Source organism: Ranitomeya variabilis, chromosome 2 (genome assembly GCF_051348905.1).
Source record: "Ranitomeya variabilis isolate aRanVar5 chromosome 2, aRanVar5.hap1, whole genome shotgun sequence".
Taxonomy (NCBI): Eukaryota; Metazoa; Chordata; class Amphibia; order Anura; family Dendrobatidae; genus Ranitomeya; species Ranitomeya variabilis.
Genome location: NC_135233.1, coordinates 192,538,394 through 192,554,308, shown reverse-complemented (window position 1 = coordinate 192,554,308; position 15,915 = coordinate 192,538,394).

Genomic DNA, 15,915 nt, shown 5'->3' with positions numbered 1-15,915 from the left:
GAGGTCTGTAATTTTTATCATAGGTACACTTCAGCTTTGAGAGACAGAAACTAAAAAGAAAAAACAGAAAATAACATTGTATGATTTTTACATACTGTAATTCAATTGCATGTTATTGCATGAAATAAGTATTTGATCATCCAGCAAGCATTCTGGTTCCCACAGACCTGTTACTTTTTCTTTAAGAAGTCCTTCTACTCTGCACTCATTACCATTACTAATTAAACCTGTTTGAACTTGTTACCTGCATAAAAGACAACTGTCCGCACACTCAATCAATCACACTCCAACCTCTCCACCATGGCTAAGACCAAAGAGCTGTCTAAGGACACCGGAGACAAAATAGTAGCTCTGCACAAGGCTGGAAAGGGCTACAGGACAACAGGAAAGAATGTTGATGAGAAAGCAATCACTACTGTCATAATTATTAGGAAATGGAAGAAATAATTGTCTGATGATCACACAAATTGGATTACAAAAATATTTAAACACAGGTTGTTATGTAACAAAATAGGTAAAAAGCCAAGGAGGTGAATACTTTTGCAAGCCACTGTACACCATTCACAGCAAGTCATCTACTCCATGTTGAACGTGTCCTATATACTGTAATACTGCTTCTGCCGGGGCTGCCATGGCTGGATATACAGTGTCAGATATCTCCTTGCCTTCCCATCCTACTTTTCTACCCTGAGGATTCTACCGTTACCACTGCCACTGCACAGCCAAGCCAGCCACACATCTAATAGCTGCCCACTGTGTTGTATATTATATAGCTATAACGTACTGCTGCTGGGAAGCATAATTTTTTGGGCATACACAAACATGAAACAGCTCCAATTATGGGGCTAATTTTTTGCACAGCAAGTTGACAAACCATTGCTTCTTCATCTTGAAAGCAATGTGTCTGTTCCTGCTCCTTAAAAAAAGGATAATTTTTAGATAGCTTGACAATGAGGGCAATTCTTTATTGTATGCCCCATGACTGTTGTGCCCGTTTGAAAGGGTTAAAAACTTGTGTCCCATGTTTCCTGGTTCTCTTTATCTCCTCCCTTCCTGTTTGCATACATGGCACTCCTCCTTTCCTCCTCCCTTTGTGTCCCCTCTTTAGTGATGTCCCAGCCTCTTCCTGCCTCTCTCCTCACAGCAGTGGGACCCGGAGGCTGCGTTGTCCTGTGTGTGCAGTGCTGCCTACTGGTGAGGGATAGCCAATCAAATAATGTCAGCAATTCAATCCAAAATCAGAAGGTGCTTCCTGGCTTACCAGCATCTTGATGGAGCAGGAAGCATCCCCTCCTGATGCTCAAGTGCCCGTTCCTGGTGGCTGGCGGTCTGCTCAACATATTCGCTCTCCGAAGCACTTAAGCCTCATCCCTGTGAAATCATGGGGCATGCATACGCATCATGCGTGTGTGAGGTGGCCAGGGTGGTTGTCGTGGCAAGGGGCTGTTGTGGTCCCGCACCCTGGCACCCCACAAAGAAAGCATTATGTCCCATCTGTTGTATGTGAAATGTGCGCACTTACGCTAAACACCAGGATTCCTTCTGGCTCCATATTCTTGGTTTCAGATTCAGGCTTTGCACAAACAATTCCAGACTCCGTATTATTACGCAACAGTTCAGTTTTACCGGAAAAACAGGGGTTCTGGTACAGGGGTAATACAGTCCACATCTACTTCCTTTCCATGAGCTTGTTCCAGTATAGAGGTAACACAGTTCACATCCAATTACATTCCATGATCTCTTCCTGCTCTGTCAACTCCCATCTCGCAGACGCTCCTTTTTCTTCTATGGCTTCTGTGCCCCTAGGTCCACCATCTTCCTCCATTCTCTCTGTCCTTTTTCAATTGGAAAAGGAAAAAGGCGCGCTTAGCTCTCCCTAGTCCTGGCCATAGGCCCCAGATCCTGTTTGGAATGGTTACTTCATTAGATGGTGACCACTCGCACACTGCTTAGCCTGGGTTCCCACATTGCCTCAGCAATCTCTATCCCCAGAGATATCTGTCTTCCCTTCCTTGTCACTACTCACTAGTCCTCAGCCCACAAAACCTGGAAGTCTCACACTATACCTCACTGCTCTGTGCTACACCCATCTCTAACTCCACCCAACTGGAAAACCCCTTGCTCTAACTAGGCTTATTCTGGCACTTTCACTTCTTATCTCTATTGTGCCCCAATAACCTATTCCCACATTGTCTTATCCTAACTTATATGTCTTTCCCTAATCTTATACAAAGTAGATTTAAAACACATCCATATTATAATAACATTAATCGGATACAATAATGTTCGTAAAACTCTATGAAACAGCACATATTTAATACGAACAATGTTTAAGAAGGGAGATGCACCCTGTCATCCATAGATGCAGAGCACGTGGCTCAAGCTCTACTGGACATTTTTAGTCGAGTAGGGTTTCCACAGGACGTATTGACTGACAAGGTGAGCCAGTTCCATAGTGAGCTGATTCAGACCCTCTGCGAGAAAGATGGTGTTCTCCCCATGCGTACCACCCCCTACCACCCCAAAACTAATCGGTTGTGTGAGCGTTTACATGGAACGCTCAAGCAGCTCATTAGTCGGTATGTGGAGTTCGAGGGAAGAGACCGGGAGAAAAACCTGCAGCAGCTTCTGTTCGCCTACTGGGAGGTGCCTCAGGATTCTACCGGGTTCTCTCCTTTTGAATTGCTGTATGGCCGAAAAGTATGAGTGCCGTTAGAGCTAGTAAGAGAAAGTAGGGAGGGCACTTTCACACAGAAGAGGTTTCCATTCTGGAGTTTGTCCAAAAGTTTAGGGAGAAGATGAGGTACCTCATGGCCTTAGCCGATAGGAATTTAGAAGTAGTTCAGAAAAGGCAACGACGGTGTTACAACCGTACTGCCAGATTGTGGGAATTTACCTGTGGACAGAAGGTTCTAGTACTATTACCAGTATGCAAAAACAAGCTGTAAGCCACGTGGGCAGGTCCGTTCACCATCACCAGGAATTGCGGGGAGGCTGACTACATCGTGGCCTTGGATCGAGCAGGTGTTCGTCAACGCCCTATCATGTTAACAGGCTAAAAGCTTATGAGGAAAGGGATGTTACCAATCTAGCAGTTTGTTGTCCCCCTTTAGATGACCCAGATCTGGACCAGATCCCAGATTTATTGGTGGAACCCAAAAGAGGAATGGTAACTGATGTCCTGTTGGGGGAATGGCTTGGTCCATCACAGAAGCAACAATTAACAAAACTGCTTGGAACATATGGCTCCCTGTTCACGAGTCAGCCTGGTCGAGCCCCCTTGATCCAGAATCATGTCAACACAGGGGTAGCTACTCCACTAAGACAACCGGCCTACCGGGTGACACCACCAGTGTTGGCAATGATGAAGGCCTAAGTGGATGACATGTTGAATATGGGGGTCATAGTTCCTTCCAATAGCCCATGGGCAGCGAGTGTAGTGTTGGTGCCCAAGAAAGACAAGAGTACTCGCTTCTGTGTGGGCGACTAAATGAGGTCACCGTTACCGACGCATACCCCATGCCTCAGGTGGATGAACTACTAGACAGATTTGGCTGATCTCGCTTCATATCTACCATCGATTTGTGCAAGGGATACTGGCAGATCTCACTCACAACAGAAGCCCAAGAGAAGTCTGCATTCATCACCCCTTTTGGCCTGTATGAATTTACCAGCAGGCTATTTAGGATGAAGAATTCCCTGGCTACCTTCAAAAGGATGGTGGACTAGTTACTCGAGGGATGTCAGGGGTATGCCCAGGCCTACCTGGATGACATCGCTATCTTCAGCGATACCTGGGAAGAGCATCTTCAACATGTGTCACAGGTGCTGCAGAGGATAGTAAAAGTCCAGCTTACCATCCGACCCAACAAGTGCAAGATGAGGATGGGCAAGGTACTATACTTTGGACAGCGGGTAGGAATTGGGTGCATTCGTCCCGAACCTGCAAAAGTAGAAGCCATTACCTTTCTAGGGACCGCAAACTATTATTGAAAGTTTATCCCCAATCACAGTACAGTAGCAAAGTCCGTCACTGACCTTACCACCAAACGATATACCCGCAATCTCATCTGGACCTGAGTGCTAGTCCGCATTCCTCCAGTTGAAAACCCAGCTAGCCCACAGCCCAGTCCTGACTGCTCCTGACTTCCGCCATTGGTTCATTGTTCAAAGAGATTCATTGGACGCTGGATTGGACACTCAGTCAAGTGGGGGACTATGGTCAGGAACACCAGGTAGCTTATGTTTCCCGGAAGCTGTTAAACTGGAAGAAAGTGTAACACTCCAGGTAACCAGTTGTTACAGTGGCGTTGCTTTCCTCACAGGTAGAGTGATGTAATGCTTGGAAGCGAGAAAGGATCCCTTTATCAGGTATCACAAACATGCAACATGTTCTTATTCCAGGCCAGAAGGGGGAGCACTGATCCAGCTTGTGGGTTGCTCTCCTATATATATTCTGGCTGGAGGGAGAGTTAGTCAGTCTGACAGAGACAGGGAAAGAGAGTAGTCTGTCACAGAGGAGTGAGGAGAGAGGGAGCAGACAGAGAGTCTGTGAGAGGAGAGGAGTAAGGAAGACTGAGGTGCTGCAGCTCCTGGAAAGGAAAGAAAGGACAGAACAGTTTGTAGAGAGCGTGAAGGAGGAAGGAGCAAAGGAGAATGAAGAGCTGGAGAGAGAAGCTGTGACTGAGTTTCCTCCACGCTGAAGCACACATACCGGTAGCCGGAAGACCGAGGTTGTGGGGGTAACTTCATGCCCTATGGCAGAAACCGGCGGACAGCAGATTGCAAGTCACCTGTCCACCATTAACACCTAAAGACACAGTAGCAGATAGAGCCCGGGTCGTGATAGAGATCCTGTAAAAAGGCTTGAGTTACCTGTCATGCGTTCAGTGTCCTACCTAAAAGGGGACAGAGAGAACGTGAGGACCTTGTGTGAGGCCTAAGGCAGCAAGGGACTACAACACAGCACTAGAAGGAAGGCTTCCAACCCCACCTGGTTAGGGGGATTCCAGACTCGCTTCCAAGCCGGCCAGACCATACCAGCACCTGTGATCCGGTACCCTGGACTGCGGTTGGCTGAACTCTACAGTAAAGAGGTAAAGAGACTGCAACTTGTGTCCTCTATTTCTTTCTACACCATCTACCATCTGTCTCTATAACACCAGGAGCCCTGGGGACCCAGCTTCACCTGTGAAAAGCCATACCATCCCTGCTGCCATAACGTCACCCCAGTGTACCCCTTTAAGCAGCCTCGGTCATCCCTGACCGAATACCACAAGTAGCATCACAAACTTTTATTATTTTACAAACCCCTTTAAAGACTTTTCCTTTAACTTGGGCACCCAGGGCCATGGACCAGGTCGCCACCGCTGTGACACATCCCCTTAAGTACCGGACCTGATACTGAGTACTCCACGGCCCTGGCGGGCATTCCACAAGCATATGCCACAATAGAAAAAAATGCTTGGCCATAGTCTGGGAATTAAAGTAATTTCAGCCCTACCTCTACGGCAAGGAATTCACGGTTATAACCAACCATAACCCTTTAAGTTGGTTAAATCAGACTGCTGGGGACAACGGACGTTTAATCAGATGGAGTCTGGCCTTAGAGTCCTACAATTTTTCTGTCTTCCATAAAAAGGGCAAATATCATGGAAATGACGATTGACTGTACCGACAAGTAGAGAAGGATGAACGGAAGCCCATCACGTCTGGCTAATTAAGATGGGGGAGCAATGTGAAGAAACCAGATTATATATTAATTACCCAGACAATCAGGAAAAATTGACTTTTTATCTGTATTTTGGCTTTTGGATATAAGTTGATTTCTGGTGGGTCAAGAAAACAGACTTATCTTTGTGTGAGCCTGGAATATTGACTTGGAAGCTGATATGTGATATCCTCCTCACCGCTGTTTTCAAAAGTAGCCGGCGCCTGCGCTCTTTTCCCCTGCCTGGTGCAGGCGCAGTGAGCGCTGGCCGTCTTTCCTCATATGCCGCCCTGCCTGTGATTCCCAGCCCCGCAATGTGAATAAGTCATAAGTCACTGCGGGGCTGGGATTCACAGGCAGGGCGGCCGCGCAGGCGCAGTCAGCTGGGGCTACTTTTGAAAACAGCGGTGAGGAGGAGGCGGTGCCCGGCGCCAAGAAGATGTGAGTGACAGCAGTGTGCTGTCTGAAGCAGGGGGGAAACGCCGGCCCACTTGACTGAGGACCAGGTACTTCAGACAAATTATAAAACTGATTATTTCTCAAGTTACAGCACCCAGAACTAAAAGAGCCACCTTGTCAGAATGCAGCATTACTGCTGCACAAGGTGGCTCTTTTAGTTTGAAACGACTGGGGGGGGGGGGGGGGTGACAGGTTCCCTTTAATCAGCTCTGAGGCCGAGATGTCCTCAGCTTTCACCCAGGAATTATCCTCGGGACCAAAACCCTTCCAGGACACGAGATACTGCAACCTTCCTCTGTGCCACCTGGAATCTAAAATGCGTGAAATTTCAAACTCGCCGTCCTCATCAACTGGGGGAACAATCGGCATCGCCTCCTTATCTGGTGTGTCAACTTTCTTCAGTAAAGATACATGAAAACTGAATTAATTCTCCAGGACGAGGGGATGTCTAATCTCTCTGCTGCCGAGTTGACATCCTGAACCACTTTGAATGGTCCTACAAACTTAGGCCGCAGTTTTTTTAGAAGGGATCTTCAAACGCAGATTCCTAGAGGACAACCAGACCATGCAAACAATGCCTCCCTTCTTTTCTTGTCAAAATATTTCTTTGACCTCCTATTTGCCTCCTTCAGATTATGGCATACATTGGTCCAAACCCTGTCCAAATTTCCAGAAAAACTCTCCTCCTCAGGCATCGCTGCCCCAATCTTTGAAAATGGACCGAAAGATGGGTGCCTCCCTGTACAGCAAAAATAAGGAGAACATCCAGCCGAGGAAGACATATGATTATTAAGATCAAACTCAGCTAGTGGTAGATATTCCGACCACATCTCCTGATTGTCTGCTACAAAACATCTCAAAAACTGCTCGATGTCCTGGTTCTTCCTTTTGGTCTGTCCATTGGGCTCCAGATGATAACCTGACAAAAATGACAAATGAACCTTTAACCCCTTTCTGACCTCAGACAGGATAGTATGTCCGAGGTCAGATCCCCCTCTTTGATGTAGGGCTCCGGCGGTGAGCCCTCATCAAAGCCGGAACATGTCAGCTGTTTTGAACAGCTGACATGTGCCCGCAATAGCGGCGGGTGAAATCGCGATTCACCCGTCGCTATTAACTAGTTAAATGCCGCTGTCAAACGCTGACAGCGGCATTTAACTGGTGCTTCCGGCCAGGCAGCCGGAAATGAGCGCATCGCTGACCCCTGTCACATGATCGGGGGTAAGTGATGCTTCTGTACAGTAACCATAGAGGTCCTTGAGACCTATATGGTTACTGATCCCCGGTAGCTGTGAGCATCACCCTGTGGTCGGCGCTCATAGCACACCTGCATTTCTGCTGCATAGCAGCGATCTGATGATCGCTGCTATGTAGCAGAGCCGATCGCGTTGTGCGAGCTTCTAGCCTCCTATGGAGGCTATTGAAGCATGGCAAAAGTAAAAAAAAAAGTAAAAAAAAAAATGTGAGAAAAATAAAAAAAATATAAAAGTTTAAATCACCCCCCCTTTCGCCACATTCAAAATAAATCAATAAAAAAAAAAATCAAACCTACACATATTTGGTATCGCCGCTTTCAGAATCGCCCAATCTATCAATTAAAAAAAGCATTAACCTGATCGCTAAACAGCGTAGCAAAAAAAAAATTTGAAATGCCAGAATTACGTTTTTTTGGTCACCGTGACATTGCATTAAAATGCAATAACGGGCGATCAAAAGAACATATCTGCACCGAAATGGTATCATTAAAAATGCCAGCTCGGCACGCAAAAAATAAGCCCTCAACCGACTCCAGATCATGAAAAATGGAGACACCACGGGTATTGGAAAATGGCGCAATTTTTTTTTTTTTAGCAAAGTTTGGAATTTTTTTTCACCGCTTAGATAAAAAATAACCTATTCATGTTAGGTATCTATGAACTCGTAATGACCTGGAGAATCATAATGGCAGGTCAGTTTTAGTATTTAGTGAACGTAGCAAAAAAGACAAACAAAAAACAAGTGTGGGACTGCACTTTTTTTGCAATTTCACCGCACTTGGAATTTTTTTCCAATTTTCTAGTACACGACATGCTAAAACCAATGATGTCGTTCAAAAGTACAACTCGTCCCACAAAAAATAAGCCCTCACATTGCCATATTGATGGAAAAATAAAAAAGTTATGGCTCTGGGAAGGAGGGGAGCGAAAAACGAACACGGAAAAACGGAAAATCCCAAGGTCATGAAGAGGTTAATCTGTCACAAAAAGCACGCCAAAAGCGAGCCATAAACTGCGGTGCTCTATCGGAAACAATATCCGTGGGAACCCCATGGAGCCTGACAATCTCTTTCACAAATGCCTTAGCTAGAGTCTTGGCGCAGGGTAATTTATTGAACGGGACCAGATGACACATCTTGCTAAACCGGTCCACAACAACCCAGATGACAGAAAAACCTTCAGAGACCAGCAAATCGGTGATAAAATCCATAGCAAGGTGTGACCATGGTGAACTAGGAACCTCCAAAGGGCACATCAACCCTGCAGCCTTTGACCTAGCGCACACAGTACACTGACGCACCCACTTGATGATTTCTCTTTGCCACCCTGGCCACCAGAAACTTCGACCGATCAACTTTCTAGTTTCCGAAATCCCTGGATGACCCGCCAACCAAGACTCATGACATTCAGCAAACAAAGCTCTCCGCAAGGCTCTAGGCACAAATAATTTACCATACGGAGTGTTACTTGGTGCAGCATTCTGGGCCTCTAGGATGCTACTCTCCAACTCAGAACCCAATGCTGCCACCACTACCCCTCTCTGCAAAATGCATTCCTCCTTCTCAGTATTAACTGCTGGACAGAAACTACGAGACAAAGTATGAGCTTTAACATTTTTTTGTCCCAGGGATATATGTTACGGAGAAATGAAACCGGGCAAAAAACAGTGCCCACCTAGCTTGACGGGCATTCAAACGTTTAGCAGCATCCAGATATATCAGAGTCTTATGATCAGTAAAAACCTGTATCGGATGTCTAGCCCCCTCAAAAAATGTCGCCAATGCTCAAACACGAGTTTAATGGCCAGCAACTCTCTGTTCCCAACATCATAGTTGAGCTCAGTCTCCGAAATTTTTTTAGAAAAGAAAGCACAGGGATGCACCCCATCCTCTCCCTCCTGGACAGAACTGCCCCCACATCTACTGAAGAGGCATCAACTTCTACCAGAAATGGCTTGCTCTCATCTGTCTGGATCAAAACAGGAGCAGAGCTAAACCTCCCCTTGAGATGCTCAAAAGCCTTAACAGCCTCAGAGGACCATTGAACAGTATTAGAAGCCTTCTTGGTGAGATCAGTTATAGGTTTAGCGATCACAGAAAAATTCTTTCTAAATTTTCTGTAATAATTGGCAAACCCTAAAAATCTCTGAACCGACTTCAAACCTTCAGGCCTAGTCCACTCCAATGCCGCCTGAGCCTTCACCGGGTCCATCTCAAACCCATCACTGGAGACAAGGTACCCAAAAAAACTCAATTTCTGTACCGCAAACTCGCACTTCTCCAATTTAGCAAAGAGTGAGTTTTCGCTCAAAATCTGTAGAACTTAGCAGACTCTCTGCCAATGCGACTCCAGATCGGACAAGTAGATCAAAATATCATCCAAATAAACAATAACACTCCTACCGATCAACGACCTCAGAATGTCATTAATGAAATTTTGAAAAAATGCAGGCGCATTAGTAAGATCAAAAGGCATCACCAGACACTCAAAATGACCTTCTGGGGTATTAAAGGCTGTCTTCCATTCATCGCCCTCCTTCACCCGCAGAAAATTATATGCCCCACGAAGGTCAATCTTAGAGAACCACTTCGCTTTGGTTAGTTGGTTAAACAAATCCAAAATCAGCGGCAACGGGTAAGGATTGCGCACAGTGATCTTATTAATCTCCCTAAAATCCAGACACGGCCTTAGGCTCCCATCCTTCTTTTTTACAAAAAAGAATCCTACAGCCACAGGGGACTTAGATGGTCTTATATGACCTGCAGCTAAACTAGTCTGTAGGTATTCCTTTAAGGCCTCCCTCTCAGGAATCGTCAGATTAAATAAACGATTCTTAGGAAGTGTGACACCTGTGACGAACTCAACAGCGAAGTCATAATCTCTATGGGGTGGTAGAGTTGCGACTCAACCTCCGAAAATACCCTCCAGAAATCCTGAATAGCTTCAGGTAGCTCCTTCTTCACAACAGCAGCAATGTGAACATTACAACAATTACCATAACACCCCTGACCCCAGGACCTTATAGTACTAGACGACCAGTCCAGCAAAGGATTGTGCATTTTTAACCAGGGTAAAACCCAGGATGACTGGGCAAGGTAATTTAGCAAGGACAAACAAGTCTATACACTCCTGATGTTCCATATTCACAGTAAGTGGGAACCCGGTAACCTTTCGAGGTATACACCCATGTTCCAGAGGAGTGTTATCAATAGCCACAACAGGAATAGGAGATGACAATGGTTCAGAATCAAACTTATATTTGTCTAGGAATTGTTGATCAATCAAATTAAGTGCAGAACCACAATCCACCATTACCTGAAAATCAATGGAATGACCATATGTGGTATTGCCAGAAAAAAAACTCCTGTGGATCGTAAAAACGCAACACGAACTGGAGTGTTACTCCTACTGACCTTTTTTTTTTCTTTCCTTATGCGAACCTCACATTGCTTAATAAAATCTTACCACAATACAAGCATAGCCCTTCAGAAAACCTCTTCTCCCTCTCCTGGGAACGAGAGGACATTACCCCAAGTTGCATCGGTTCCCTGCTGTCGACGGGGCTATCCTGAGAGACGGGGTTCAGCATTATAAGAGCCTTCTCTTCATTCTGTCTGTCTCTCAATCTTCTATCCACACGGATAGCTAAGTGCATAGCAGTTTCCAAAGTATCAGGTGCAGGATATGCAATGAGCAAATCTTTAACTCTTTCACTCAAACCTGCTAAAAACTGACTCTTGAGCGCTGGGTCATTCCACCTGACCTCTGCGGACCATCGTCTGAACTGGGTGCAATACCTCTCAGCATCCTGTTTAAGCCGTCTGACCTCTGCTTCAGCTGATGTGACCCGATCAGGATCATCACATAACAACCCCATAGCAGAAAAAAATGCTTCTACTGATGTCAAACAAGGATCATCAGGATGTAATTAAAATGCCCAGATTTGGGGTTCATTTCCCAATAAAGACATAATAATCCCCACACGCTGTAATTCACTCCCTGAGGATCTGTGTCTAAGTTGAAAATATAGTAAGCATGCATTTTTAAACATAAAAAATTCCTGCCGTTTACCTTTAAAAACTCAGGTAATCCTAACTTAGGTTCTTCAGAGCGTGCTCCAGAGTAAGTACTCACGTGCTGTTGCAGGTTGGCTACTTCCAAAGTTAACCCTTGCAAGTGTTGAGCAAGTTTTTGGACGCTGCACATATTGAAGGAATCCGGGAGAGAATTTTTTTTTTGTATGGCTGGACAAACTGTTACGAAACTGCAACACAGAACTAGGATAGAAGAGGGAAAACTGACCCTGCACTGAGACTAGACTGATACCCTACGATGGAGTGGGCGACCCATTCCTTGCGAATAGACCCACCGACGATCCTAGGTTAATCTCAGCGAAGACCTATAGATAGGGGGAAGGAGGTACCTGAAAGAGCTAAGGACTGGGTATAAAAACAGGTCACCTCCTAATAGAAAACACAGAGACGGCTGCAGAAACCAACTGAAAACAGAAACTAAAGATAGCAGAACCAGAGATCCCAGAACTGCACAATATCAAACACAGAAAGCTATCAAGGCACCTAGCCAGAACTCTAGCGGATTAACACTGTTGTCCAGCAAGGAATGGGAGGCAGGTGCTGGGTAATAAAGGGTGATACAATCACTTGACCTAAGGCAACCCAGCACCAGGGGAAAAAGACCAGCAGCCAGAAAACCACAACAAGATGGCGGATGGTCAAAAACAAAACAGATTCTAACACTCTTCTTTCGGCCATTTAATGTAAGCTCTTCTGCATTGCTGGGTCTGGTGTCTCTCATCTTCCTCTTGACAATACCGATTGATACTTGATACTTGATTGGCCAGCGAGTTTGCTGGCCAATCAAGCACAGTGATACTGTTGTTTTTAAGTCAGGTATTGGTACTTCTGGCAGTGTGGACAGCTGCCAAGTCATGCTGGAGAATGAAATTTCCAAGTCCAAAAAGCTTGTCGGCAGTGGACCTACACCAGCAGATGACATGGCTCCCCAAACCATCACTTCACACTAGACCTTCAGCAGCTTGGATTGTGGCCTCTCCACTCTTCCTCCAAACTCTGGGACCTTAATTTCCAAATGAAAAGCAATTTAATTTAATCTGAAAACAACACATTGGACCAGTGAGCAACAGTCCAGTTCTTTTTCTCCTTGGCCTAGGTTAGACGCTTCTGACGTTGTCTATTGGTCATGAGTCACTTGACACAAGGAATGCGACACTTGCAGCCCATGTCCTGGATACATCTGTGTGGAGATAAGGGGAAGTTGGTGGGCGCCCAGGTGCATTAGCAGAAATCGCATGGACCAGGGATCATCCTGCTGAACGCCCGCTCTTCCTTTAACCCCTTCACGACCTTTGACGCATACGCTGCGTCATGAAAGTCGCTGCCAATCCAACCTGTGACGCAGCGTATGCGTCATGGAATGATCGCGTCCCTGCAGATCGGGTGAAAGGGTTAACTCCAATTTCACCTGATCTGCAGGGACAGGGGGAGTGGTGCTTCAGCCCAGGGGGGGTGGCTTCACCCCCCCCTTGGCTACGATCGCTCTGATTGGCTGTTGAAAGTGAAACTGCCAATCAGAGCGATTTGTAATATTTCACCTAAAAAACTGGTGAAATATTACAATCCAGCCATGGCCGATGCTGCAATATCATCGGCCATGGCTGGAAATACTGAAGTGACCCCCCCCCACCCCACCGATCGCCTCCCCAAGCCACCGATCTGTCCCGTAGTCCCCTCCGTCCTGTGCTCCGCTCCCCCGTCCTCCTGTCCGCTCCCCCCGTGCTCCTATGTCACCCCCCCGTGCTCCGACGCCCCCCCGTGCCCCGATCTCCCCCCCCCCTTATACTTACCGAGGCTCCCGGTGTCGGTCCGTCTTCTCCATGGGCGCCGCCATCTTCCAAAATGGCGGGCGCATGCTCAGTGCGCCCGCCGAATCTGCCGGCCGGCAGATTCGTTACAAGTACATTTTGATCGCTGTGGTAGGTTCTATCACAGCGATCGAAATAAAAAAAATAATAAATAAACCCCCCCCTTTATCGCCCCCATAGGTAGGGACAATAATAAAATAAAGAAAATATTTTTTTTTCTTTTTCCACTAGGGTTAGGGTTAGAACTAGGGTTAGAACTAGGGGTAGGGTTAGGGTTAGGGGTAGGGTTACGGGTAGGGTTAGGTTTATGGCATGTGCACACAGTGCGGATTTGGCTGCGGATCCGCAGCGGATTGGCCGCGGATCCGCAGCGGATTGGCCGCGGATCCGCAGCGGATTGGCCGCTGCAAATTCGTAGCAGTTTTCCATCAGGTTTACAGTACCATGTACACCTATGGAAAACCAAATCCGCTGTGCCCATGGTGCGGAAAATTCCGTGCAGAAACGCTGCATTGTATTTTCCGCAGCATGTCAATTCTTTATACGGATTCCGCAGCGTTTTACACCTGTTCCTCAATAGGAATCCGCAGGTGAAATCCGCACAAAAAACACTGGAAATCTGCTGTAAATCCGCAGGTAAAACGCAGTGCCTTTTACCTGCAGATTTTTCAAAAATCGTGCGGAAGAATCTCACACGAATCCGCAACGTGGGCACATAGCCTTAGGGTTAGGGTTGGAATTAGAGTTAGGGTTGGAATTAGGGCTAGGGTTGGAAATAGGGTTAAGATTAGGCTTGTGGTTAGGGTTACGGATAGGGTTAGGGGTGTGTTGGGGTTACAGTTGTGGTTAGGGTTGGGATTAGGGTTAGGATTAGGATTAGGGATAGGGTTGGAATTAGGGTTACGGGTGTGTTGGGGTTAGGGTTGTGGTTAGCGGTGTGTTGGGGTTAGGGTTGTGATTAGGGTTATGGCTACAGTTGGGATTAGGATTAGGGGTGTGTTGGGGTTAGTGTTGAAGTTAGAATTGAGGGGTTTCCACTGTTTAGGCACATCAGGGGTCTCCAAACGCAACATGGCGCCACCATTGATTCCAGCCAATCTTGCGTTCAAAAAGTCAAATGGTGCTCCCTCCCTTCCAAGCCCCGACATGCGCCCAAACAGTGGTTTACCCCCACATTTGGGGTACCAGCGTACTCAGGACAAACTGGGCAACAACTGTTGGGGTCCAATTTCTCCTGTTACCCTTGCAAAAATAAAAAATTACTTGCTAAAACATAATTTTTGAGGAAAGAACAATTATTTTTTATTTTCACGGCTCTGCGTTATAAACTTCTGTGAAGCACTTGGGGGTTGAAAGTGCTCACCACACATCTAGATAAGTTCCTTCGGGGGTCTAGTTTCCAAAATGGGGTCACTTGTGGGGTGTTTCTACTGTTCAGGCACATCAGGGGCTCTGCAAATGCAACGTGATGCCCGCAGACCATTCCATCAAAGTCTGCATTTCAAATGTCACTACTTCCCTTCCGAGCCCTGACATGCGCCCAAACAGTGGTTTACCCCCACATATAGGGTATCAGCGTACTCACAACAAACTGGGCAACAAATATTGGGGTCCAATTTCTCCTGTTACCCTTGTGAAAATAAAAAATTGCTTGCTAAAACATCTTTTTTGAGGAAAGAAAAATGATTTTTTATTTTCACGGCTCTGCGTTGTAAACTTCTGTGAAGCACTTGGGGGTTGAACGTGCTCACCACACATCTAGATAAGTTCCTTGGGGGGTCTAGTTTCCAAAATGGGGTCACTTGTAGGGGGTTTCTACTGTTTAGGCATATCAGGGGCTCTGCAAACGTAACTTGATGCCCGCAGACCATTCCATAAAAGTCTGCATTCCAAAACGTCACTACTTCCCTTCCGAGCCCCGGCATGTGCCCAAACAGTGGTTTACCCCCACATATGGGGTATCAGCGTACTCAGGAGAAACTGGACAACAACTTTTGGGGTCCAATTTCTCCTGTTACCCTTGCAAAAATAAAAAATTCTGGGCTAAAAAAATATTTTTGAGGAAAGGAAACACATTCATTATTTTCACGGCTCTGCGTTATAAACTTCTGTGAAGCACTGGGGGGTTCAAAGTGCTCACCACACATCTAGATAAGTTCCCTTGGGGGGTCTAGTTTCCAAAATGGAGTCACTTGTGGGGAGTTCCTACTGTTTAGGCACATCAGGGGCTCTGCAAACGCAACCTGACGCCCGCAGAACATTCCATCAAAGTCTGCATTTCAAAACGTCACTACTTCCCTTCCGAACCCCGACGTGTGCCAAAACAGTGGTTTACCCCCACATATGGGGTATCAGCATACTCAGGAGAAACTGGACAACAACTTTGGGGTCCAATTTCTCCTGTTACCCTTGGGAAAATAAAAAATTGTGGGCTAAAAAATCATTTTTGAGAAAAGAAAAATTATTTTTTATTTTCATGGCTCTGCGTTATAAACTTCTGTGAAGCACTTGGGGGTTCAAAGTGCTCACCACGTATCTAGATTAGTTCCTTGGGAGGTCTAGTTTCCAAAATGGGGTCACTTGTGCGG